At 46.2% G+C, this 13,872-nt stretch overlaps 1 protein-coding gene across 5 annotated transcripts in view; it reads left to right on the plus strand.

Moving 5' to 3' along the window:
- The window catches only part of LOC148477270 (uncharacterized), a 101,039-nt gene that overhangs the window by 18,982 nt on the left and 68,185 nt on the right, over window positions 1–13,872 (plus strand). For 3 of the 5 annotated variants that reach the window (XM_088456960.1, XM_088456955.1, XM_088456958.1), the window contains exon 1: window positions 11,648–11,733. The exons of the other annotated variants lie outside the window; for them this stretch is intronic. The gene's annotated coding sequence lies outside the window, so the exon portion shown is untranslated. Of the gene's footprint in view, window positions 1–11,647; window positions 11,734–13,872 lie in introns of those variants that run through there. 5 annotated transcript variants of the gene reach the window in all.

Below are 13,872 nucleotides of genomic sequence, written 5' to 3' on the forward strand. Positions count from 1 at the left end.
ATTGTGTTACCATTACTGCCTATAGCTGCCATTACTTCCCCCTTATTGGTGTGACGCAGAGCCGCACACGATGGTGACGGAGATGAGATTATTACTATTGTGTTACCATTACTGCCTATAGCTGCCATTACTTCCCCCTTATTGGTGTGACGCAGAGCCGCACACGATGGTGACGGAGATGAGATTATTACTGTAGTGTTACCATTACTGCCTATAGCTGCCATTACTTCCCCCTTATTGGTGTGACGCAGAGCCGCACACGATGGTGAAGGAGATGAGATTATTACTATTGTGTTACCATTACTGCCTATAGCTGCCATTACTTCCCCCTTATTGGTGTGACGCAGAGCCGCACACGATGGTGACGGAGATGAGAGGTTATTACTATTGTGTTACCATTACTGCCTATAGCTGCCATTACTTCCCCCTTATTGGTGTGACGCAGAGCCGCACACGATGGTGAAGGAGATGAGATTATTACTATTGTGTTACCATTACTGCCTATAGCTGCCATTACTTCCCCCTTATTGGTGTGACGCAGAGCCGCACACGATGGTGACGGAGATGAGAGATTATTACTGTTGTGTTACCATTACTGCCTATAGCTGCCATTACTTCCCCTTTATTGGTGTGACGCAGAGCCGCACACGATGGTGACGGAGATGAGAGATTATTACTATTGTGTTACCATTACTGCCTATAGCTGCCATTACTTCCCCCTTATTGGTGTGACGCAGAGCCGCACACGATGGTGATGGAGATGAGAGATTATTACTATTGTGTTACCATTACTGCCTATAGCTGCCATTACTTCCCCCTTATTGGTGTGACGCAGAGCCGCACACGATGGTGACGGAGATGAAAGGTTATTACTATTGTGTTACCATTACTGCCTATAGCTGCCATTACTTCCTCCTTATTGGTGTGACGCAGAGCCGCACACGATGGTGAAGGAGATGAGATTATTACTATTGTGTTACCATTACTGCCTATAGCTGTCATTACTTCCTCCTTATTGGTGTGACGCAGAGCCGCACACGATGGTGACGGAGATGAGAGATTATTACTATTGTGTTACCATTACTGCGTATAGCTGTCATTACTTCCCCCTTATTGGTGTGACGCAGAGCCGCACACGATGGTGACGGAGATGAGATTATTACTATAGTGTTACCATTACTGCCTATAGCTGCCATTACTTCCTCCTTATTGGTGTGACGCAGAGCCGCACACGATGGTGACGGAGATGAGATTATTACTGTAGTGTTACCATTACTGCCTATAGCTGCCATTACTTCCTCCTTATTGGTGTGACGCAGAGCCGCACACGATGGTGACGGAGATGAGAGATTATTACTATTGTGTTACCATTACTGCCTATAGCTGCCATTACTTCCTCCTTATTGGTGTGACGCAGAGCCGCACACGATGGTGACGGAGATGAGATTATTACTATTGTGTTACCATTACTGCCTATAGCTGTCATTACTTCCCCCTTATTGGTGTGACGCAGAGCCGCACACGATGGTGACGGAGATGAGATTATTACTATAGTGTTACCATTACTGCCTATAGCTGCCATTACTTCCCCCTTATTGGTGTGACGCAGAGCCGCACACGATGGTGACGGAGATGAGATTATTACTATTGTGTTACCATTACTGCCTATAGCTGCCATTACTTCCCCCTTATTGGTGTGACGCAGAGCCGCACACGATGGTGACGGAGATGAGAGATTATTACTATTGTGTTACCATTACTGCCTATAGCTGCCATTACTTCCTCCTTATTGGTGTGACGCAGAGCCGCACACGATGGTGACTGAGATGAGATTATTACTATTGTGTTACCATTACTGCCTATAGCTGCCATTACTTCCCCCTTATTGGTGTGACGCAGAGCCGCACACGATGGTGACGGAGATGAGAGATTATTACTATTGTGTTACCATTACTGCCTATAGCTGCCATTACTTCCCCCTCATTGATGTGACGCAGAGCCGCACACGATGGTGACGGAGATGAGATTATTACTATTGTGTTACCATTACTGCCTATAGCTGCCATTACTTCCCCCTTATTGGTGTGACGCAGAGCCGCACACGATGGTGACGGAGATGAGAGATTATTACTGTAGTGTTACCATTACTGCCTATAGCTGCCATTACTTCCCACTTATTGGTGTGACGCAGAGCAGCACACGATGGTGACGGAGATGAGATTATTTACTATAGTGTTACCATTACTGCCTATAGCTGCCATTACTTCCCCCTTATTGGTGTGACGCAGAGCCGCACACGATGGTGACGGAGATGAGATTATTTACTATAGTGTTACCATTACTGCCTATAGCTGCCATTACTTCCCCCTTATTGGTGTGACGCAGAGCCGCACACGATGGTGACGGAGATGAGAGATTATTACTGTAGTGTTACCATTACTGCCTATAGCTGCCATTACTTCCCCCTTATTGGTGTGACGCAGAGCCGCACACGATGGTGACGGAGATGAGATTATTACTATTGTGTTACCATTACTGCCTATAGCTGCCATTACTTCCCCCTTATTGGTGTGACGCAGAGCCGCACACGATGGTGACGGAGATGAGATTATTACTATTGTGTTACCATTACTGCCTATAGCTGCCATTACTTCCCCCTTATTGGTGTGACGCAGAGCCGCACACGATGGTGACGGAGATGAGATTATTACTATTTTGTTACCATTACTGCCTATAGCTGCCATTACTTCCTCCTTATGGGTGTGACGCAGAGCCGCACACGATGGTGACGGAGATGAGATTATTACTATAGTGTTACCATTACTGCCTATAGCTGCCATTACTTCCCCCTTATTGGTGTGACGCAGAGCCGCACACGATGGTGACGGAGATGAGATTATTACTATTGTGTTACCATTACTGCCTATAGCTGCCATTACTTCCCCCTTATTGGTGTGACGCAGAGCCGCACACGATGGTGACGGAGATGAGAGATTATTACTATTGTGTTACCATTACTGCCTATAGCTGCCATTACTTCCTCCTTATTGGTGTGACGCAGAGCCGCACACGATGGTGACGGAGATGAGATTATTACTATTGTGTTACCATTACTGCCTATAGCTGCCATTACTTCCTCCTTATTGGTGTGACGCAGAGTCGCACACGATGGTGACGGAGATGAGAGATTATTACTATAGTGTTACCATTACTGCCTATAGCTGCCATTACTTCCCCCTTATTGGTGTGACGCAGAGCCGCACACGATGGTGACGGAGATGAGATTATTACTATTGTGTTACCATTACTGCCTATAGCTGCCATTACTTCCTCCTTATTGGTGTGACGCAGAGCCGTACACGATGGTGACGGAGATGAGATTATTACTATTGTGTTACCATTACTGCCTATAGCTGCCATTACTTCCTCCTTATGGGTGTGATGCAGAGCCGCACACGATGGTGACGGAGATGAGAGATTATTACTATTGTGTTACCATTACTGCCTATAGCTGCCATTACTTCCCCCTTATTGGTGTGACGCAGAGTCGCACACGATGGTGACGGAGATGAGAGATTATTACTATTGTGTTACCATTACTGCCTATAGCTGCCATTACTTCCCCCTTATTGGTGTGACGCAGAGCCGTACACGATGGTGACGGAGATGAGATTATTACTATAGTGTTACCATTACTGCCTATAGCTGCCATTACTTCCTCCTTATTGGTGTGACGCAGAGCCGCACACGATGGTGACGGAGATGAGATTATTACTATTGTGTTACCATTACTGCCTATAGCTGTCATTACTTCCCCCTTATTGGTGTGACGCAGAGCCGCACACGATGGTGACGGAGATGAGATTATTACTATAGTGTTACCATTACTGCCTATAGCTGCCATTACTTCCCCCTTATTGGTGTGACGCAGAGCCGCACACGATGGTGAAGGAGATGAGAGATTATTACTATTGTGTTACCATTACTGCCTATAGCTGCCATTACTTCCCCCTTATTGGTGTGACGCAGAGCCGCACACGATGGTGACGGAGATGAGAGATTATTACTATTGTGTTACCATTACTGCCTATAGCTGTCATTACTTCCTCCTTATTGGTGTGACGCAGAGCCGCACACGATGGTGAAGGAGATGAGATTATTACTATAGTGTTACCATTACTGCCTATAGCTGCCATTACTTCCCCCTTATTGGTGTGACGCAGAGCCGCACACGATGGTGAAGGAGATGAGATTATTACTGTAGAGTTACCATTACTGCCTATAGCTGCCATTACTTCCCCCTTATTGGTGTGACGCAGAGCCGCACACGATGGTGATGGAGATGAGATTATTACTATTGTCTTACCATTACTGCCTATAGCTGCCATTACTTCCCCCTTATTGGTGTGACGCAGAGCCGCACACGATGGTGACGGAGATGAGAGATTATTACTATAGTGTTACCATTACTGCCTATAGCTGCCATTACTTCCTCCTTATGGGTGTGATGCAGAGCCGCACACGATGGTGACGGAGATGAGAGATTATTACTATTGTGTTACCATTACTGCCTATAGCTGCCATTACTTCCCCCTTATTGGTGTGACGCAGAGCCGCACACGATGGTGACTGAGATGAGAGGTTATTACTATTGTGTTACCATTACTGCCTATAGCTGTCATTACTTCCCCCTTATTGGTGTGACGCAGAGCCGCACACGATGGTGACGGAGATGAGATTATTACTATTGTGTTACCATTACTGCCTATAGCTGCCATTACTTCCCCCTTATTGGTGTGACGCAGAGCCGCACACGATGGTGACGGAGATGAGAGATTATTACTATAGTGTTACCATTACTGCCTATAGCTGTCATTACTTCCCCCTTATTGGTGTGACGCAGAGCCGCACACGATGGTGAAGGAGATGAGAGATTATTACTATTGTGTTACCATTACTGCCTATAGCTGCCATTACTTCCCCCTTATTGGTGTGACGCAGAGCCGCACACGATGGTGAAGGAGATGAGAGATTATTACTATTGTGTTACCATTACTGCCTATAGCTGCCATTACTTCCCCCTTATTGGTGTGACGCAGAGCCGCACACGATGGTGAAGGAGATGAGATTATTACTGTAGTGTTACCATTACTGCCTATAGCTGCCATTACTTCCCCCTTATTGGTGTGACGCAGAGCCGCACACGTTGGTGACGGAGATGAGAGGTTATTACTATTGTGTTACCATTACTGCCTATAGCTGCCATTACTTCCCCCTTATTGGTGTGACGCAGAGCCGCACACGATGGTGAAGGAGATGAGATTATTACTATAGTGTTACCATTACTGCCTATAGCTGCCATTACTTCCCCCTTATTGGTGTGACGCAGAGCCGCACACGATGGTGAAGGAGATGAGATTATTACTGTAGTGTTACCATTACTGCCTATAGCTGCCATTACTTCCTCCTTATTGGTGTGACGCAGAGCCGCACACGATGGTGACTGAGATGAGATTATTACTATTGTGTTACCATTACGGCCTATAGCTGCCATTACTTCCCCCTTATTGGTGTGACGCAGAGCCGCACACGATGGTGACGGAGATGAGATTATTACTATTGTGTTACCATTACTGCCTATAGCTGCCATTACTTCCTCCTTATTGGTGTGACGCAGAGCCGCACACTATGGTGACGGAGATGAGATTATTACTATAGTGTTACCATTACTGCCTATAGCTGCCATTACTTCCCCCTTATTGGTGTGACGCAGAGCCGCACACGATGGTGAAGGAGATGAGATTATTACTGTAGTGTTACCATTACTGCCTATAGCTGTCATTACTTCCCCCTTATTGGTGTGACGCAGAGCCGCACACGATGGTGACGGAGATGAGATTATTACTATAGTGTTACCATTACTGCCTATAGCTGCCATTACTTCCCCCTTATTGGTGTGATGCAGAGCCGTACACGATGGTGACGGAGATGAGAGGTTATTACTATTGTGTTACCATTACTGCCTACAGCTGCCATTACTTCCCCCTTATTGGTGTGACGCAGAGCCGCACACGATGGTGACGGAGATGAGATTATTACTATTGTGTTACCATTACTGCCTATAGCTGCCATTACTTCCCCCTTATTGGTGTGACGCAGAGCCGCACACGATGGTGACGGAGATGAGATTATTATTGTAGTGTTACCATTACTGCCTATAGCTGCCATTACTTCCCCCTTATTGGTGTGACGCAGAGCCGCACACGATGGTGACGGAGATGAGATTATTACTGTAGTGTTACCATTACTGCCTATAGCTGCCATTACTTCCCCCTTATTGGTGTGACGCAGAGCCGCACACGATGGTGACGGAGATGAGAGATTATTACTATAGTGTTACCATTACTGCCTATAGCTGCCATTACTTCCTCCTTATTGGTGTGACGCAGAGCCGCACATGATGGTGACGGAGATGAGAGATAATTACTATAGTGTTACCATTACTGCGTATAGCTGCCATTACTTCCTCCTTATTGGTGTGACGCAGAGCCGCACACGATGGTGAAGGAGATGAGATTATTACTATAGTGTTACCATTACTGCCTATAGCTGCCATTACTTCCCCCTTATTGGTGTGACGCAGAGCCGCACACGATGGTGTCGGAGATGAGATTATTACTATTGTGTTACCATTACTGCCTATAGCTGCCATTACTTCCCCCTTATTGGTGTGACGCAGAGCCGCACACGATGGTGACGGAGATGAGATTATTACTATAGTGTTACCATTACTGCCTATAGCTGCCATTACTTCCCCCTTATTGGTGTGACGCAGAGCCGCACACGATGGTGACGGAGATGAGAGATTATTACTATAGTGTTACCATTACTGCCTATAGCTGCCATTACTTCCTCCTTATCGGTGTGACGCAGAGCCGCACACGATGGTGACGGAGATGAGATTATTACTATAGTGTTACCATTACTGCCTATAGCTGCCATTACTTCCCCCTTATTGGTGTGACGCAGAGCCGCACACGATGGTGACGGAGATGAGAGATTATTACTATAGTGTTACCATTACTGCCTATAGCTGCCATTACTTCCTCCTTATCGGTGTGACGCAGAGCCGCACACGATGGTGACGGAGATGAGATTATTACTATTGTGTTACCATTACTGCCTATAGCTGCCATTACTTCCCCCTTATTGGTGTGACACAGAGCCGCACACGATGGTGACGGAGATGAGAGGTTATTACTATTGTGTTACCATTACTGCCTACAGCTGCCATTACTTCCCCCTTATTGGTGTGACGCAGAGCCGCACACGATGGTGACGGAGATGAGATTATTACTATTGTGTTACCATTACTGCCTATAGCTGCCATTACTTCCCCCTTATTGGTGTGACGCAGAGCCGCACACGATGGTGACGGAGATGAGATTATTATTGCAGTGTTACCATTACTGCCTATAGCTGCCATTACTTCCCCCTTATTGGTGTGACGCAGAGCCGCACACGATGGTGACGGAGATGAGATTATTACTGTAGTGTTACCATTACTGCCTATAGCTGCCATTACTTCCCCCTTATTGGTGTGACGCAGAGCCGCACACGATGGTGACGGAGATGAGAGATTATTACTATAGTGTTACCATTACTGCCTATAGCTGCCATTACTTCCTCCTTATTGGTGTGACGCAGAGCCGCACATGATGGTGACGGAGATGAGAGATTATTACTATAGTGTTACCATTACTGCGTATAGCTGCCATTACTTCCTCCTTATTGGTGTGACGCAGAGCCGCACACGATGGTGAAGGAGATGAGATTATTACTATTGTGTTACCATTACTGCCTATAGCTGCCATTACTTCCCCCTTATTGGTGTGACGCAGAGCCGCACACGATGGTGACGGAGATGAGATTATTACTATTGTGTTACCATTACTGCCTATAGCTGCCATTACTTCCCCCTTATTGGTGTGACGCAGAGCCGCACACGATGGTGTCGGAGATGAGATTATTACTATTGTGTTACCATTACTGCCTATAGCTGCCATTACTTCCCCCTTATTGGTGTGACGCAGAGCCGCACACGATGGTGACGGAGATGAGATTATTACTATAGTGTTACCATTACTGCCTATAGCTGCCATTACTTCCCCCTTATTGGTGTGACGCAGAGCCGCACACGATGGTGACGGAGATGAGAGATTATTACTATAGTGTTACCATTACTGCCTATAGCTGCCATTACTTCCTCCTTATCGGTGTGACGCAGAGCCGCACACGATGGTGACGGAGATGAGATTATTACTATTGTGTTACCATTACTGCCTACAGCTGCCATTACTTCCCCCTTATTGGTGTGACGCAGAGCCGCACACGATGGTGACGGAGATGAGATTATTACTATTGTGTTACCATTACTGCCTATAGCTGCCATTACTTCCCCCTTATTGGTGTGACGCAGAGCCGCACACGATGGTGACGGAGATGAGATTATTATTGTAGTGTTACCATTACTGCCTATAGCTGCCATTACTTCCCCCTTATTGGTGTGACGCAGAGCCGCACACGATGGTGACGGAGATGAGATTATTACTGTAGTGTTACCATTACTGCCTATAGCTGCCATTACTTCCCCCTTATTGGTGTGACGCAGAGCCGCACACGATGGTGACGGAGATGAGAGATTATTACTATAGTGTTACCATTACTGCCTATAGCTGCCATTACTTCCTCCTTATTGGTGTGACGCAGAGCCGCACATGATGGTGACGGAGATGAGAGATTATTACTATAGTGTTACCATTACTGCGTATAGCTGCCATTACTTCCTCCTTATTGGTGTGACGCAGAGCCGCACACGATGGTGAAGGAGATGAGATTATTACTATAGTGTTACCATTACTGCCTATAGCTGCCATTACTTCCCCCTTATTGGTGTGACGCAGAGCCGCACACGATGGTGACGGAGATGAGATTATTACTATTGTGTTACCATTACTGCCTATAGCTGCCATTACTTCCCCCTTATTGGTGTGACGCAGAGCCGCACACGATGGTGTCGGAGATGAGATTATTACTATTGTGTTACCATTACTGCCTATAGCTGCCATTACTTCCCCCTTATTGGTGTGACGCAGAGCCGCACACGATGGTGACGGAGATGAGATTATTACTATAGTGTTACCATTACTGCCTATAGCTGCCATTACTTCCCCCTTATTGGTGTGACGCAGAGCCGCACACGATGGTGACGGAGATGAGAGATTATTACTATAGTGTTACCATTACTGCCTATAGCTGCCATTACTTCCTCCTTATCGGTGTGACGCAGAGCCGCACACGATGGTGACGGAGATGAGATTATTACTATAGTGTTACCATTACTGCCTATAGCTGCCATTACTTCCCCCTTATTGGTGTGACGCAGAGCCGCACACGATGGTGACGGAGATGAGAATATTACTATAGTGTTACCATTACTGCCTATAGCTGCCATTACTTCCTCCTTATCGGTGTGACGCAGAGCCGCACACGATGGTGACGGAGATGAGATTATTACTATTGTGTTACCATTACTGCCTATAGCTGCCATTACTTCCCCCTTATTGGTGTGACACAGAGCCGCACACGATGGTGACGGAGATGAGAGGTTATTACTATTGTGTTACCATTACTGCCTACAGCTGCCATTACTTCCCCCTTATTGGTGTGACGCAGAGCCGCACACGATGGTGACGGAGATGAGATTATTACTATTGTGTTACCATTACTGCCTATAGCTGCCATTACTTCCCCCTTATTGGTGTGACGCAGAGCCGCACACGATGGTGACGGAGATGAGATTATTATTGTAGTGTTACCATTACTGCCTATAGCTGCCATTACTTCCCCCTTATTGGTGTGACGCAGAGCCGCACACGATGGTGACGGAGATGAGATTATTACTGTAGTGTTACCATTACTGCCTATAGCTGCCATTACTTCCCCCTTATTGGTGTGACGCAGAGCCGCACACGATGGTGACGGAGATGAGAGATTATTACTATAGTGTTACCATTACTGCCTATAGCTGCCATTACTTCCTCCTTATTGGTGTGACGCAGAGCCGCACATGATGGTGACGGAGATGAGAGATTATTACTATAGTGTTACCATTACTGCGTATAGCTGCCATTACTTCCTCCTTATTGGTGTGACGCAGAGCCGCACACGATGGTGAAGGAGATGAGATTATTACTATAGTGTTACCATTACTGCCTATAGCTGCCATTACTTCCCCCTTATTGGTGTGACGCAGAGCCGCACACGATGGTGACGGAGATGAGATTATTACTATTGTGTTACCATTACTGCCTATAGCTGCCATTACTTCCCCCTTATTGGTGTGACGCAGAGCCGCACACGATGGTGTCGGAGATGAGATTATTACTATTGTGTTACCATTACTGCCTATAGCTGCCATTACTTCCCCCTTATTGGTGTGACGCAGAGCCGCACACGATGGTGACGGAGATGAGATTATTACTATTGTGTTACCATTACTGCCTATAGCTGCCATTACTTCCCCCTTATTGGTGTGACGCAGAGCCGCACACGATGGTGACGGAGATGAGATTATTATTGTAGTGTTACCATTACTGCCTATAGCTGCCATTACTTCCCCCTTATTGGTGTGACGCAGAGCCGCACACGATGGTGACGGAGATGAGATTATTACTGTAGTGTTACCATTACTGCCTATAGCTGCCATTACTTCCCCCTTATTGGTGTGACGCAGAGCCGCACACGATGGTGACGGAGATGAGAGATTATTACTATAGTGTTACCATTACTGCCTATAGCTGTCATTACTTCCCCCTTATCGGTGTGACGCAGAGCCGCACACGATGGTGATGGAGATGAGATTATTACTATAGTGTTACCATTACTGCCTATAGCTGTCATTACTTCCCCCTTATCGGTGTGACGCAGAGCCGCACACGATGGTGACGGAGATGAGAGATTATTACTATAGTGTTACCATTACTGCCTATAGCTGTCATTACTTCCCCCTTATCGGTGTGACGCAGAGCCGCACACGATGGTGATGGAGATGAGATTATTACTATAGTGTTACCATTACTGCCTATAGCTGCCATTACTTCCCCCTTATCGGTGTGACGCAGAGCCGCACACGATGGTGACGGAGATGAGAGATTATTACTATTGTGTTACCATTACTGCCTATAGCTGCCATTACTTCCCCCTTATTGGTGTGACGCAGAGCCGCACACGATGGTGACGGAGATGAGATTATTACTATAGTGTTACCATTACTGCCTATAGCTGCCATTACTTCCCCCTTATTGGTGTGACGCAGAGCCGCACACGATGGTGACGGAGATGAGATTATTACTATAGTGTTACCATTACTGCCTATAGCTGTCATTACTTCCCCCTTATCGGTGTGACGCAGAGCCGCACACGATGGTGACATCGCCCACATCTGGTTGTAGAGCTCAGTGTAACTTCTGTTCCCTGGATTACAGAGGTTACTGGCCGGGTACAGTCCCTTCTAGTGTGCCCTGTAAGTGACAGCTGGGGGATGTAGGGAGAGCAATGCCATATACACCCTGCAGGGGGCGTGCATGAGACACTTCCTGTGTGACCCGGATGTGATGGGAATATGGCTGCTGGGGTCACTGCACGGCTAATCCTATAGTTCTACGTTACTTAGTAAGTGCTATAGGACTATAGGGTGGGGGGAGTGTGTATAATAACCAGGGGCTCAGGGCACAGGAAAGCCCCCCAGTATTAGCTGTATAATGCCAGCCTGTCCTGCAGCAGGGTACAGTTGTGGCACGGTAACAGGGCAAGCCTGGGCAATAACACAGGGGTCCTGCTTACCAGGGTTACCAGACGCACATAATATGTATTGGGTGAGTGACCCAGCCTCCAGCCCATGTGCCCGGTCATGGCAGTGTATACGCTGCCCAGGTGCTGTGTAACTTGGATGTCTCATGGTGCTGCCCCTTTATCCTATATTTATAAATATGTGGCGCAATCTCCATTGTTACTATAATACAGGTGGTGCAGACCCCGTTGTTACTATAATACAGGTGGCGCAGACCCAGTTGTTACTATAATACAGATGGTGCAGACCCAGTTGTTACTATAATACAGATGGTGCAGACTCAGTTGTTACTATAATACAGGTGGCGCAGACTCAGTTGTTACTATAATACAGGTGGCGCAGACCCAGTTACTATAATACAGGTGGCGCAGACTGTTTTTTACTATAATACAAATGGCGCAGACCCAGTTACTATAATACAGGTGGCGCAGACTCAGTTGTTACTATAATACAGGTGGTGCAGACTCAGTTGTTACTATAATACAGGTGGCGCAGACCCAGTTGTTACTATAATACAGGTGGTGCAGACTCAGTTGTTACTATAATACAGGTGGCGCAGACCCCATTGTTACTATAATACAGGTGGTGCAGACTCAGTTGTTACTATAATACAGGTGGTGCAGACTCAGTTGTTACTATAATACAGGTGGTGCAGACTCAGTTGTTACTATAATACAGATGGTGCAGACTCAGTTGTTACTATAATACAGGTGGTGCAGACTCAGTTGTTACTATAATACAGGTGGTGCAGACCCCGTTGTTACTATAATACAGGTGGTGCAGACTCAGTTGTTACTATAATACAGGTGGTGCAGACTCAGTTGTTACTATAATACAGGTGGTGCAGACTCAGTTGTTACTATAATACAGATGGTGCAGACTCAGTTGTTACTATAATACAGGTGGTGCAGACTCAGTTGTTACTATAATACAGGTGGTGCAGACCCAGTTGTTACTATAATACAGATGGTGCAGACCCAGTTGTTGCTATAATACAGGTGATGCAGACTCAGTTGTTACTATAATACAGGTGGTGCAGACCCCGTTGTTACTATAATACAGGTGGTGCAGACTCAGTTGTTACTATAATACAGGTGGTGCAGACTCAGTTGTTACTATAATACAGGTGGTGCAGACATTGTTGCTACTATAATACAGGTGGTGCAGACTCAGTTGTTACTATAATACAGGTGGTGCAGACTCAGTTGTTACTATAATACAGGTGGTGCAGACATTGTTGCTACTATAATACAGGTGGTGCAGACTCAGTTGTTACTATAATACAGGTGGCGCAGACTCAGTTGTTACTATAATACAGGTGGTGCAGACTCAGTTGTTACTATAATACAGGTGGCGCAGACCCAGTTGTTACTATAATACAGGTGGTGCAGACTCAGTTGTTACTATAATACAGGTGGCGCAGACCCCATTGTTACTATAATACAGGTGGTGCAGACTCAGTTGTTACTATAATACAGGTGGTGCAGACTCAGTTGTTACTATAATAAAGGTGGTGCAGACTCAGTTGTTACTATAATACAGGTGGTGCAGACCCAGTTGTTACTATAATACAGGTGGTGCAGACTCAGTTGTTACTATAATAAAGGTGGTGCAGACTCAGTTGTTACTATAATACAGGTGGTGCAGACCCCATTGTTACTATAATGCAGGTGGTGCAGACTCAGTTGTTACTATAATACAGATGGTGCAGACCCTGTTGTTACTATAATACAGATGGTGCAGACTCAGTTGTTACTATAATACAGGTGGCGCAGACTCAGTTGTTACTATAATACAGATGGTGCAGACTCCGTTGTTACTATAATACAGGTGGTGCAGACTCAGTTGTTACTATAATACAGGTGGCGCAGACTCAGTTGTTACTATAATACAGGTGGCGCAGACCCAGTTGTTACTATAATACAGGTGGCGCAGACCCAGTTGTTACTATAATAAAGGTG

The sequence above is a fragment of the Taudactylus pleione genome, unplaced genomic scaffold (assembly GCF_031769625.1).
Source record: "Taudactylus pleione unplaced genomic scaffold, aTauple2 ptg000730l, whole genome shotgun sequence".
In the NCBI taxonomy this organism is placed as follows: Eukaryota; Metazoa; Chordata; class Amphibia; order Anura; family Myobatrachidae; genus Taudactylus; species Taudactylus pleione.